Source organism: Galeopterus variegatus, unplaced genomic scaffold, assembly GCF_000696425.1.
Source record: "Galeopterus variegatus unplaced genomic scaffold, G_variegatus-3.0.2 Scaffold475, whole genome shotgun sequence".
NCBI classification, from domain to species: Eukaryota; Metazoa; Chordata; class Mammalia; order Dermoptera; family Cynocephalidae; genus Galeopterus; species Galeopterus variegatus.
In genome coordinates, this window is record NW_007726586.1 from 592127 (window position 1) to 605497 (window position 13371).

Consider the following 13371-nt stretch of genomic DNA (forward strand, 5'->3'; position numbering starts at 1 on the left):
CGCGCCGGCGCCCCCGGAGGCCCCGCTTCCGCGTCGTGCGCCCGCAGTCCAGCCCGCGCCGGGGGGAGGGGCGCTTGGCCGCGGGGCGGGGACCCAGGAACCCACCCGGCTGGCTTGGGCCCGGAGGGCTCTCAGCGCTGTCGGGGCGGCGCTCGCCTTTATTCCAGGGGAGCGCCCGGCCGCTTAGATCCTCGCGATTAAACTGTTCTTCTAAGGGCTCGCGTGATCCGCTCGCCGGAAAATGCCCGCGGAGGCCGGGATGGGGGTGGCGGTGGGGAGGAGGCCGCCTCCGCGTTCCAGACATCTCAGGAATTCCGGACGCTTCTCCGGAATCCGGGGTGCCCCTGAGGCTGACACCTTGATTAAATTGTGCCGTTTGGTTTTTGTAACACCCAATACCGACGTTCAGAAATTACGGACGGAGCCATCATGAAAACTTTTTTAGGCTGTGCACGCTCTCCATGCTTTCCCAGCTATTTCATACCCCTCCCCGCTTTTCTGGGCGCAGCCTGCCTCCTCCACTGGAATTCCTTTTAAATTAATCCTCTTGTGCTGTTACTGTATCCTTGTCGTACAACTCCGTTTTCCTTTTTCATACACCTTCTCAGTTTCCAGATTCTTAATTTGAGCACTTGGCCCTAACAATCAAAACTCTTTATTAATATTCCGGCGGTGGTTTATTTTTTTTCTGTCTACCCCTTCTGCGTGGCTAAATATTGCTGGGTGTGCTCCTAGGCATTAAAACCGAAGTATGCTGTGCTAGCTACTTTGTAGTTAGTAGAGAGCCACCAGCTAAAAATTGTGTTTTGTACCAACTCTAATATGATGGCATTTAATAAATGTTTAGCTAAAATAGATATATCTCATATGTATGTGCATGAGTTTTTACACCAAAAGTCACTAATCTGTGATTTGTAAGCTTTCTTTTTCCATCTTATGATAGTGTTCATACAAATTTTTTCTTGATCTTAAACTGTTCACAAATACAGTAGCTATGGATACAATCTTATAAACAATATAGGTGTAAAAAAACTTGTAATAAATAATGGTCTCTATCCTATGTGACTCAAGGAAAGACTCTTGCTTTAAGTGATTTCCAACAAAAGTTCCCCTTCTACGGTTATTAGAACATTGATATACTAAGGCAACCATTCATATTAGCACAGGCCCTGAAAGAACCTAAGATACTTGTAAATTAGGCAAAAAAAGTAAGTAAAAAGCTTACTTTAGGTTGATTCTCCATGATATCAGAAAAGTTGCCAATACTGGCAAAAGTTTTTTCGGATTGCTGACTTTTCCAAAATTGCACTGCTAATGTAATTAAAGCCCACATTAAACTTAATTGTTTTTAAGGAGGAGGAAGTGGCTGAGTGTCCCTATTTAGAGGAGAGGCTGCTACCTAGTTCTTCCCAAGCTCAAACTTCCACTTATACAACCAACTCCTTCCTCCCTCCTGCTTCTCTCCTTCCTGTTCCCTATCCTACCCTATTCACCAATGCTTCTCTTCTATCAGAACATTTAAGCATCTGCAATCTTTAAAACTAAATTAAATTTCAGTCAAATTTTTATTGCTGGTAATGAAGGAATCTTGCATAATTAATCCTCTAGGTAACCTGGACAGAATATGACAATGTCTCAAGAAATGTATCCTTGTCTTCAGTCAAATCAATCTAGAAGACTATCAGGATGAGACAGAATCTTCAGGTTACAGACATGAATAAGTAGAATGCATTACTGGTCTTCATATCTAGAAGGCTGCACCCTTTTTTTTTACCTAAGTGTGACAGCCTTACGCACATTGATCAACGAACTGTCAGGTCCAGGTTGGAATGCTGTCAAATGGTTTTATGTAGGCTTTACCTGAAAAGTAATCTGTAAGTTATGGCTGGCTCCAAACAAGTGAACACATGTAAGCAGGAATGACTGGTACAGATGCCAGGTTGACTAGGTTCAGAAATTAAATTCTTGCTGTCATCTGAGAGTTTCCGCATCAGATAAATTTACAGATGTATCTATTCATAGAAATTAACCTTGAAAAGCAAAGACCCCAACTCAAAGATGATAATAGCCTTCACTTACCCAGCACATTCTAGATGATCTCTAATCCTCACAGCAACATTGCATCCCTATTATATGGATGAGAAAACAAGTCCTGAGTAATTAAATGACTTTCCCAAAATCACATCACCAGAAAGTGGTGAAACCAGGATTTAGACCTAAGTAAAACTGCAAAGCCTATGTTCTTTCCACCACACCAAGAAGATCCAAGATAGAGTCTTTATAGAGGTAGTCCAGTTAAAATGAGACTTATAGGATGAGCCCTAATCCAAAATGACTGGTGTCCTTTTAAAACGGGGAAATTTGGACACAGAGAGAAAAATGGGAAATTTGGATACCGAGACAGACATGTACACAGGGAAGATGATGTGAAGACACAGGGAGAAGACCGCTGTCTTACAAACCAAGGAACAGCTGAGACTACCAGAAACTAGCAGCCAGGCCTGGACCAGATTCTGCCTCACAGCCATCGAAGGGCACCAACCCTGCCAACAGCTTGATTTTGGACTACTAAGCTCCAGAACTGTGAGACATAAATTTCTGTTGTTGAAGCCCCCTACCTAGTTTGTGGTATGTTGTTATGATGTTAAAAGAAACAAACACACAGATCCAAGCCAAGACCATGGTTTCTTTTGGTTGGCTCTACATCCATTAGTGACCACCTGGTGATGTACTATTCTGAGCCCAACAGCTCAGTGGTGGGGACCCCACCGGGAGTTATAACCGAATATTCCAAGGGCAAACAAACTAATAATCCTATCTCCACCCGTCACACTTGGTAAGAAGGTGATCAGTTTACAGTTTATCCCTGGATGGTGGCATGGCCTGGAGTCTGACGTTCCTGCTGTTCTTGCAGAATTCTGGGGGAAGGTCCTTCATTGCTCCCCTTGTGCGAGCCTTCTTGTTTGTTCTGATTTCAAAAGTAATTAGTGTATATTAAAGGGATTGAAAAGGAACAGTGAATTAAAACAAGAGAGAGGCCTTATGTAAACTGATGATGGTAGTATGCTATGAACCAAGATTCTCTATACCTGGAGTCCAAAAACAAAAGACAATTTTACAATATAGAAGACAATAAAGACGTAAAGATTACTCATAGATATCACCCAGAAAGAACCTTACTAGTTTCTTCATATTAGCATATGTCCTTCCAGACCGTCTTAGGGAGACATGAGCACACTCACACATATACAACACATACAGGTACACTTTATGCCTTTTTTACTTACAATTATGCTATGAACACATTTTTGTGTTAACTAATTAAAATTGGATAATTATTTTGACAGCTACTAGTATTTCATCAGCCGAATGGGCCATAATTCATTTAACCACTCCTCTACTTCTAAGGAAGTTTCCTTTTTTTGTTGCTATTACAAATAAAGTTTCATAAATATCACGTATATACATTTTACACACCTGTCTAATTATTTCTTTCAGATAAAGGTATGCATCTTTAAAAAGCTTTTGATTCATGTTGCCAAAATATCTCTCAGAAATGATTCCACCCCTTTGAAAGTAATATGTGAGAATGGCTTTCTACCACACCCTACCACACTCTCTTGTTTCAATTTGCATTTTTTGGACCATTTCATGTCTTTTAAAAAATATGTTTATTGGATATTTGTGCTGTCTTTGTATATTTGATGTCCTTTTGGGGAGGTGGTGGGAGGTGTCATCTTCTTATTGATTTCTTTTTTTGAAATTTTACTTCCCCAAAAAAAGGAAGAATAAAAAAAAAAAAAAAAGAAGGCCGTATGCTGTTAGATTAGTGTACAGATATCAATACCATACACCCATCCCCACAGTCAATTTATCTGTGGCTATTTCCATTCCTAACCCTCTCACAAGTGGAGCTGACCCAGACTCCCTCCCTGCTCTCAGCCTCCCCACCTCCTCTTAGCCACACACCTGAACAAGGTGTCTGCCACCATCCTCCCAGCATCTTAAGGTTGCTTACAAAGTTGTTTTATGCCAAGATGTGGTTCAAATGGTACCATTTAAAAAAAAAAAAAAAAGAGGGCAATATTCATTACCTTCCTGTCATGTAAGTATGCTTACCAGTATTATTTCATGAATTATCATTAACATTTTATTTTCCTACAACAGTAAGATAAAGGTTAAATGGAAAACATGAAATTGTTAAACTGTATATTTCACACTCTTTCAGAATATCCTGAAATAGTATGTTGCAACATTTTGGCAAGACTTGAAAAGAAATCCACTTTTATACATTGATTCATACATATATAATAACTTCCTCAAAATTAACAGGTTGAGGTAAAATGCCCTAATGAAACTGTGAAAAACAATTAAGGACATGGAATTAAAAATTAGGTAGGAGGCACAGACCTCTACAAAGATCACTTCCTTCAATGATTCATTAGGTCAATAGTTCTTGAGAGTTTTGGTTTATTTTCTTGGCTTTTGAATCTAAGTATATAGTGGACATCATTTAACATTCCTACAGCGTTTATTAATATGCACATTTACTACAGCTGTCTTCAACATTTTTACTATTTTTGCTTCAATTCAATTCAAAATATACAGATGCTCCTCAACTTCCAATGGGATTACTTCCCAATAAATCCATCATAAGCGAAAAATATTAAGTAGAAAATGCATTTAATACACCTAACCTACCAAACATCACAGCTTAGCCTAGCCTACCTTAAACATGCTCAGAACACTTACATTAGCCTATAGTTGGGCAAAATCATCTAACACAAAGCCCATTCCATAACAAAGTGTTGAATATCTCATGTAATCTATTGAATACTGTACTGAAAGTGAAAAACAAAATTGTTGTACGAGTACTCAAAGTAGTTTCTACTGAATGTATATTGCTTTTGCACCATCCTAAAGTCAGAAAATCTCATTATTTTGTATTTGCATGTCTGTTTCTAATTGTATGTGCTTTTAGGGCAAGAATCCTGTATTTTCATCTTTGTATCATAAGCACCATATCTGGCATATTGTAAATACCATTTTGTATTTTTAAGTGAATGATGAGCTCCTGCTATTTTTTTCCTATTTCCCTTCATCTTATATGAGGTTTTTCACAGTTATAAAACTTCAGGGGAAAAAGGAAAAAAAAAAAAAACTTCAGGGGAAACTGTCCAGTGATTTCCATAGAAGCAGGACATTTTTTTTCCAATCTTAAGATAAATGAAATTTCTCTAGTGCCAGAGGAAGGATCGTTGTAGTCAGCAAAGCTGGAAGAAGAAAATTCCACTGAAGAGATACAGTAATGTTAGTGATTACCATGTAGCTAGTTAGTTCTATTACAACAGGGTTTCGCAAACCAAGGTATCCTTGCACACTTGGCACCTCACCCTGGGTAACATCTCGTTTGAGAAACTATAGTTTTGGGCATTCTCAGTGGACAGAGGTCTATGCAGAGCCTCTGTGTGGCTGAATCTGTTAACTTCTATATCCCAAATGCAAAGATAAAAGCCTTCCACCCGCATGGTCTGTTAGCAGCTTAATGGCGGGGTCAAATAGCAAAAACTCCATTTATGAAGGACAGCAAACACATCTGTCCATTTTCATGTCTGGGTTTACTTCCAGACTTTTAAAAGCAGAAAGTAATTTATTGTATTTCCTTTTTAAATATATAACATAAAGAATAAGACAAAAGGAGCCAATAATCCCATTTCCCAGATAATGACTATTTATTTTCAAGATAAAAAAATTAAAGTGCATGGTTTAAAAATCCAAACAGAACAAGAAAGAATAAAGAGTCCAAGCCTCCTCCCAGCCTCTCTGACCCCTTTATCCTTCACCCTGTTCTTTAAGGCTACAGGAGACTCTTTCTACAATTCAGTATCATATCATTATCTGCTCAAATCCTGAAAGGACATCTCATTGCTTTGGGGATAACACTTGTACTTGTTAGTTTGGCACCCCAATATCTTCATGATCTGATCTCTCAGGTCTTCTCCAGTGAGGCTTCTTTAGGCCACACTCCCAGAACTCAATTGATTCTTTCCTAGCTGTTGTTCTGTCCCCTGGAAGGCCTCATTTCCTTGTCAGAGCACTTATCCCTTTATATCTTCATTGTAGCTTTCCTTTTCCATCTGCCAGGAGAAAAGGAAACCCTTCAAGGGCACGAACCTAGATTCCTTGTCTTTTTTACCCTCAGTTCTTAGCCCAGTACCTAGTATATACTGGACACCAAATAAATGTTTCTGAAAGAATAGAGTCATCACAGAATTGCAAAACAGCAGGAGTTGGATAGAGTAGGCAATCAGCTAAAACCAGGAAATGGTTAAAAGCAAGAGGAATACACTTCACTCTGGGGTTAAAAGGGGTTGGCCATCTGCTTCCGGCCTTCCTCTCCTGGTGTGGATGCAGGCTTCCTGAAGATAGGGAGGGATGTTCACTGGAGGAGGGTTATAATATAAACCCAGAGGTAGCTGCAGTGGCATTAGTGGGGCCTTAGATGAGGGTGCCTTTCAGGTGGGGTGGGTCATTGTCACAGGGACCCTCTTGTCCGCTTTTGCTACAAAAGCCAGGTGGGAAAGGACACCCCAGGACAGGCACAAGGAACTGGTTGCCTGAGGATGGTGCTAAGCCCCTCCTGTAGCCAAAAAGAGACCTTGACATTTCCTTCTAGCCTGTCTAACCCAAAAGAACTAGGGTGGAGGCAAGGATTCAGGGTGGACACTGGAAACAAGAATAAATTCCTGGGCTCTGCACTTTGCAGCTGGACAAGTAGAGTGGAGGGTCAAAGCCAAGTGCTGCAGGATTCTGAGTTGACAGAGTGGAAGGTATTTGTGAGATACAGGCTAACTTGGGCAATGTGTTCATTCAAGGTTTGCAGACCACCAAGGAAGGGGTTTGCCCCAAGCGGAAGGCACCTGAGAAATCATAGAATCACAGGTTGATGCTGTAGTCGGAAGGAGCTTCACCCTTACCTGTCAAAAACCCTTATCATCAAGTCATTGCTGTGGGATGGAAAGGATATGGAATCTCCACACAAGAAACCTTACTCATGAACTGTCCATGACAGCATTTTGTTCATGTTAGTCATTGGAGACATTTTTATTTTCTTGCAATGAAGCAGGGCATAGGCAATGTCCTGTGAGTCTGGATTTTGTAGAAGACATTGGTGGCCTTCATAATAATAATAATAACAACTGGAAAAAAGAGTGGTCGTCAGGACAGAAAATGTGGAGATCTAGTCTAGTCTAGACTACCCCCTAAATGTAGGAACTTAAGTGGTCTCCTTAACCTCCCCAAATCTGTTTTAGGTTCTTTATAAGACTTTGTGAACTCTAAATCATTGTGTAAATATTGGATCCTGATACAAATAATAAGATGATTGAATTCAAATTTTAATTCTTGAAGCCTTTCCAAAGACCCCTTCTCTTTCAATGAATAAATAAATAATTTCCTCCATGTTCTCAAAACATCTTGGTCTTTCTGCTGTGAATGTGTTTAACACATTACATTCACTGAAGTGACTTTTCTTGCGTATGTTTGAGTGTCTTCACTAACTGATAACTCACTACCTCCTCAAGGCCTAGACATTCTTTGATTGCCCTCAACTATGGAAAATTCATCTTTACATGCTGTGAATGAATCCCTCCCCCACACTTTCCACCTATGCTTTCTAAATCTTCCCATTTGAGACCACACAGACCGAGTCTTACTCCTGTTGCAAATGACAGCCTTCAAATATTTGAAGAAAGCTGTGATTTTCCCACCTGAGTCTTGTCTTTCCCAAGCTGAATATCTTTTAACATCTGCTCATCCAACATGGTTCCCCAGGCCAACCCTCCAGCTTCTATGTGACTCCTATCAAGGACATCTTTAAGTGAAACCTTGGAAATAACCTAAATGTCCAGTGGTTGGAGGCTCAATTTTAAAAATGTAGCATATCAACTTGTGGAAATAGAATACATGATAAAGACTATTTCGCAACATGAACAAGATGATCACAGTCTGTTAGATGATAAAAGAAATTTATAAAGTATATTTTCAATTATGACTTCAATTTTATAACAGAAGTTTATATATATATATATATATCATTGAAAAATTATTTCTGGGTGGTGAAATTACAGGTGATATTTATTTTCTTTGTGCTTTTTTTTTTTTAAATTTTTCACCATCAACTATTGGTATCAGGATGAAGAAAATAGATCCTATGCCCCCCATAGTTTTTACCTATGGCCCAAGATCTTAATGTTTAGAATATTTATAAAATTGGATTCTTCCCACTTCTCATTTCAGAGATAAACATATGTAGCAGCAAGCCTAGAGTAGCAGGAGCCTAGCAGGCACTCAACAAATATTTGTTTCCATCTTTACCTCCATAAGTTCTTGAACACCACTCTCATGTCCTTCCTTCTCACTGAACCTTCTCTCAACTACTTCCTACGGCTTGATTTCCATTGCATATTACAAAGGACATTTGCTGACCTCCACCTTTGTCTGGGATATTGATCAGAGGTCCCGAATAGTCACTAGGTCCAATAACAAGAAGCAGACATATCTCTCCTAAAGGAAGACAACCACAGAAGGAGCACCAGCTTCATCATTTTGTATTATTCTTAAGCCAGTAAAATCCCAGGATATATTAAAATGGAATGGCCAGGAATTAAGCCTTTCATCATATCCATGATATCATTATCACAGTATAGCCCATTTTCTGATCACCGGGTTGCTGAAGGAACTGGCATTGTTTGCCCTGAAGAGAGAAAAGCAAAGTTTCATGCACCATTCACAATTCTGTAGATTAAATGTTTTTTTCAAGAAGAATATTTAGACGGTGATTGGCCAAACTTATGGAATAAAAAACCAGGGGTCTCAAATTGTCAAACCAGAACTCAATCTCTTCTCTGAACTGGCTGCCTCAGATGATGCTTTCACAGTAGCAGCCATCATTCTCTCAAGCCCCAGAACCTGTGAAGCCTTTTTACAAACTGAGTTACAGGTTACCCACAGTGTAGTGTAGAACTATTAATTTACTCCACATGCATTTGTGGAGTGTCTGCTCTGTTCAGATACTCCAATCAGTGCTGGGGATGTGAAGATGATTTGGATTGGACCTCAATCCTGAAGGAGTCTAAGACCAGTGGGGAAGACTACATGGAAACAAATAAATATAACATGACAAATTCTGGGTAGGAAGGGAGGAACAGCTGAACCCTGTCTGGGGGAATCCCAGATTAGTGGCCTTAAGTTTTCCTTTCTTATACTCTTTTTGGCTCATCCAGCATCCCTTTAAATGTCTGATGGATCTGGAATGCCTGGTAGAGAGTCAGGATGGGAATTCGAGGAGAAGGAAATAGTTTGTATAAAGATTGTTTCTCACAACACCCATTTTGAAGGTGATGAATCTGAAGCCTATCCAGACAGGGGTGATTTGTTCAAGGCTACAGAGCTAATACATGGCAAAGTCAGAGGTTTGAATCAGGACTTAATAATCCAAACCACTCATTCACTCACATATGAACAGACAGTTTTGAGCCCGTAATATGTGTCAGGCACAAGGCTCGGTGCTTTGACTATGGTGATGAACAAGAGTCATATTTGCCCTCATGGAGCCAGTAGTCTAGCTAGGGGACAGAATTAAACAGATAATTGTGCATATTTTGAAGATATGTTATTAGATGCACATAAACTTATAATTCTTATGTCTTCCTATTATATTCAGCCTTTAATATTATAAAATGCCCTCTCTTTATCACTAGTAGTTCTTCTTGCCTTTCTATTTTTTGAGATTAATTTGCCAGAGCAACCTTATTTAGTGAGTGTCTACATGGTACATCATTTTTCATCTATATACTTTCAACATACCACTGCTTTTATATTTAAAATGTGACTCTGTGAGACAGAATATAGTTGGATCTTTTCTTATTGAGCCTCAAAATCTTTACCTTTTAATTGTAGTTTTGGTCCATTTCCATTTAATTTAATGTTGATATAATTGAGTTATATACCTTCATTTTGCTATTTCTTTTTTATTTATGTTATCTGTAGTTTGTTCCTTTGTTTTATGTCTTTAATGCTTTCTTTTGAATAAATCACGCAAATTTATAATTCCATTGTCTTTTTTCTATTATCTTTTCAGTATTTTTTTCTTTGTGATTTAGTAGTTTAAATGAACACAGATCCTTGATAAGCAAGTAGTATGGTACTGAATACAGAATCACCCAGAGGAGCCATATCTGTAGGAAGCATCATGTAGGTGAGGAATGGCAGGACAGAGAGACTCTACATTATGAACAGCAACTCAGAGCTGATCTTTGATGATTGGGATATAAAAGGCTAAAAGAGCTGTCAGGCATGTAACACTTTGTCTAATAACCCAGGAACATAACCCTGGTCCCTCCCCTATCTCAACCTTCTAAAATCTGCTTGTCCATAAACACTTAGTTCAGTTAGGCAAAATTCATTATTTAGAAAATGAATTAAGGGGAGTTGAGGACAGGAGAAGTGGTGGACTTATGGGTACAAAATTATGCTATTGACCCTAAGTGCATCATTATGCAGTATATACATTAATTGAAACAACACACTGTACTCCACAAAAACGTATAAATAAACGTTAAAATAAAAAGTTTTAAAAAATGAATCAAAATGTGATCTATATAATTATATTACCAGAAATAAATGATAAAAATTTAAAAATAACAAATGATAAGCACTAAATAGAAAAATATTGCCATGGAGCAGTCAGAAATTGCAACAGAGTAGATGAAAATTTGTTCTGAATAGATAATACCAAATTACAAAAGCCTAATGAGACTATTCCCTATATAATACCAAAGCACAAATAGTGATCAAGAACTCAGGAAAGGGCCGGCCCGGTGGCGTACTCGGTAGAGTGCGGCGCTTGAGAGTGCAGCGGCGCTCCCGCCAAGGGTTCAGATCCCATATAGTGACCGGTCCGCTCACTGGTTGAGCGCGGTGTGGGCGCAACACCGAGGGTTGCAGTCGCGGTAAGGGCGTGACACCGAGGGTTGCGATCCCATTACCGGTCATGAAAAAAGACAAAAAAAGGAAAAAAATAATAATAAAATAAAAGAACTCAGGAAAGATGCCAGACAACCCAAAGAAATAAAAGCTTAGGAAAGAAACTGAAAAAATAACTCTAGAAATGAAGGCCAAACTGAAAGTGACACAAAGGAGAACAAACACTGTGAAAAACACAATAAAGTAAAGGAAAGATAAGAAAGAGAAAAGCAAGAAAAATGAAATAAAAATGAATAGCTACTTTAAAAGATTAGAGATACTATGTGTTATATATAAGAAACAAAGAAAATCCAGCATGTAAAACATTTATCCTGTCAGAAGAAAACAAAAAACAAGGGGGGAGGCGGATTTAGAAAAAATAATTTGGAGATATAACTCCAGAAAACTGCCCAGCAGTGAAAGGGGACTTCAATCTACAGATAATAAGGAAATATCTTGTTCTAGAAAAAAACTCACAAAAAAAAGGTAAACATTAAGACATAATCTCTACACTTTTTGGTCTTCAAAGATAAAGAATCCTTTAGACATCCTTTAAAAATATCAAGTTATACATGAGTAGGGTGACCACATAATTTGTTGTCCAAACTGCAACAATTGTGAGAGTGAAAGTGGATGTTATTAATCATTATATTGATACAATAGCATAAACGGGTTGTCCTTCGCAAACTGGATATGTGGTCATTCTTCCTATCACAAGAATAATGTCAGGCTAACCTCAGACTTTTCCACAACACTATTCAATGAGCATTCCTAGGGTTTTCAAGAAAAATATCTGTGACCTAAGAACTTTACACTTGGGACTATAATTCCTATGAGTACTTTTAAAAGAAATTACTACTGAACAAATGTTAGACAACTAAAAGACAGCAGAACTACATATAAAGCACTAATGAGCATTAAATTCATTCATATGGTAAGTGAATATAGAGAGATTATGTTTACCAAACAGAATAATAACACTAAAAATACTAAGGATGTAGAAATGAAATAACTTGGAAAAACTGTGGGCAATGTGATGGTAAGTGAATATAGAGAGATTATGTTTACCAAACAGAATAATAACACTAAAAATACTAAAGATGTAGAAATGAAATAACTTGGAAAAACTGTGGGCAATGTGGAGAGACAGTGGGAAATACATTTATTTTTATATAACCAGAGATAAAAAGATATCATTTAAAACTGATAAATGATGTATAAGAATATTTAAAGATATAAAAGGGACTTCAAAAAGTCATAACCAAGTAGAATTACATGGTGGAAGGGAAAGAGAAGAAGATTGAAGAATAAGTGTACTAATTCTGTCATTGCCCATGGTAGGGAGTCAAAACATGGTAACTAAAGGAAAAAAAATAACCCCAGTGTGGATCACTAAGCAAAACTGTCTACGAGAGATACACTTAAAATACGGTGACTCGCAAAGATTTATTTGCTCATTAATAACTATTTATTGTTCTACTATGATGCCAGGCATATAGTAGGTGCTGGAGATACACCCATGAACCAAGGAGACAAAGTCCCTACCCTAAGGAAGCTTAAGTTTGGAAGAGGGAGACACATAGTAACCAAAGAAACAAGTAAATATACAGTGTGTCAGATGATGAGGAGGAAATCATCATTAATGGGGAAAAATAAAGCAGATAAAAGAGTGCCAGTTGGTGGGTAGGTAATTGGGAAAATCACTATTACACAGAGGGTGGTCAAGGAAAGCCAGGCCACACAGGACTTTGTAGCCAACTGTAAATAATTTGCTTTCTCTCTGGATGAACTGCAAAACAAACGTTAGAAGGTTTATGCACAGATTGCAGATAAAGGAATCAGCAGAGGGATATAGGTAAAAGCAAAAAAAAAAAAAAAAAAAAAAAAAAAAAAAAAAAAAAGACAGCAGGTGTCATGATCCTAACGTCACAGAGTGTTCAATTCAGGGCGGAAAGAGACAAAAAAAAAATTTTTTTTTTGTAAATTATCAACATTGGTGTATTAGTCCTTTTCTGCTGCTTATAACAAAATAACTGGAACTGGGTAATTTAGAAAGACAACATAATTTATTGCTTACAGTTTCAGAGGCTATGAAGTCCAAAGTCCAGGGAAACACAGCTGGTGAATGTCTTGGTGGTGGTGACAGGGGTGGCAGGGTATCACATTGTGAAAATGAAGGAGCAGAGAGAGCAGAGAGAGAGAGAAGGAAAGACTCTCCCCTCTTCTTCTTTTAAAGCCCTTGACCACTGTTCACTGCTGCACAGTCCTACAATCCAATCACTTTGTCAAGGCCCCACCTTTCAATTATCATAATAGGATTTCCCACCCTCTTAACAGTCACAGTGG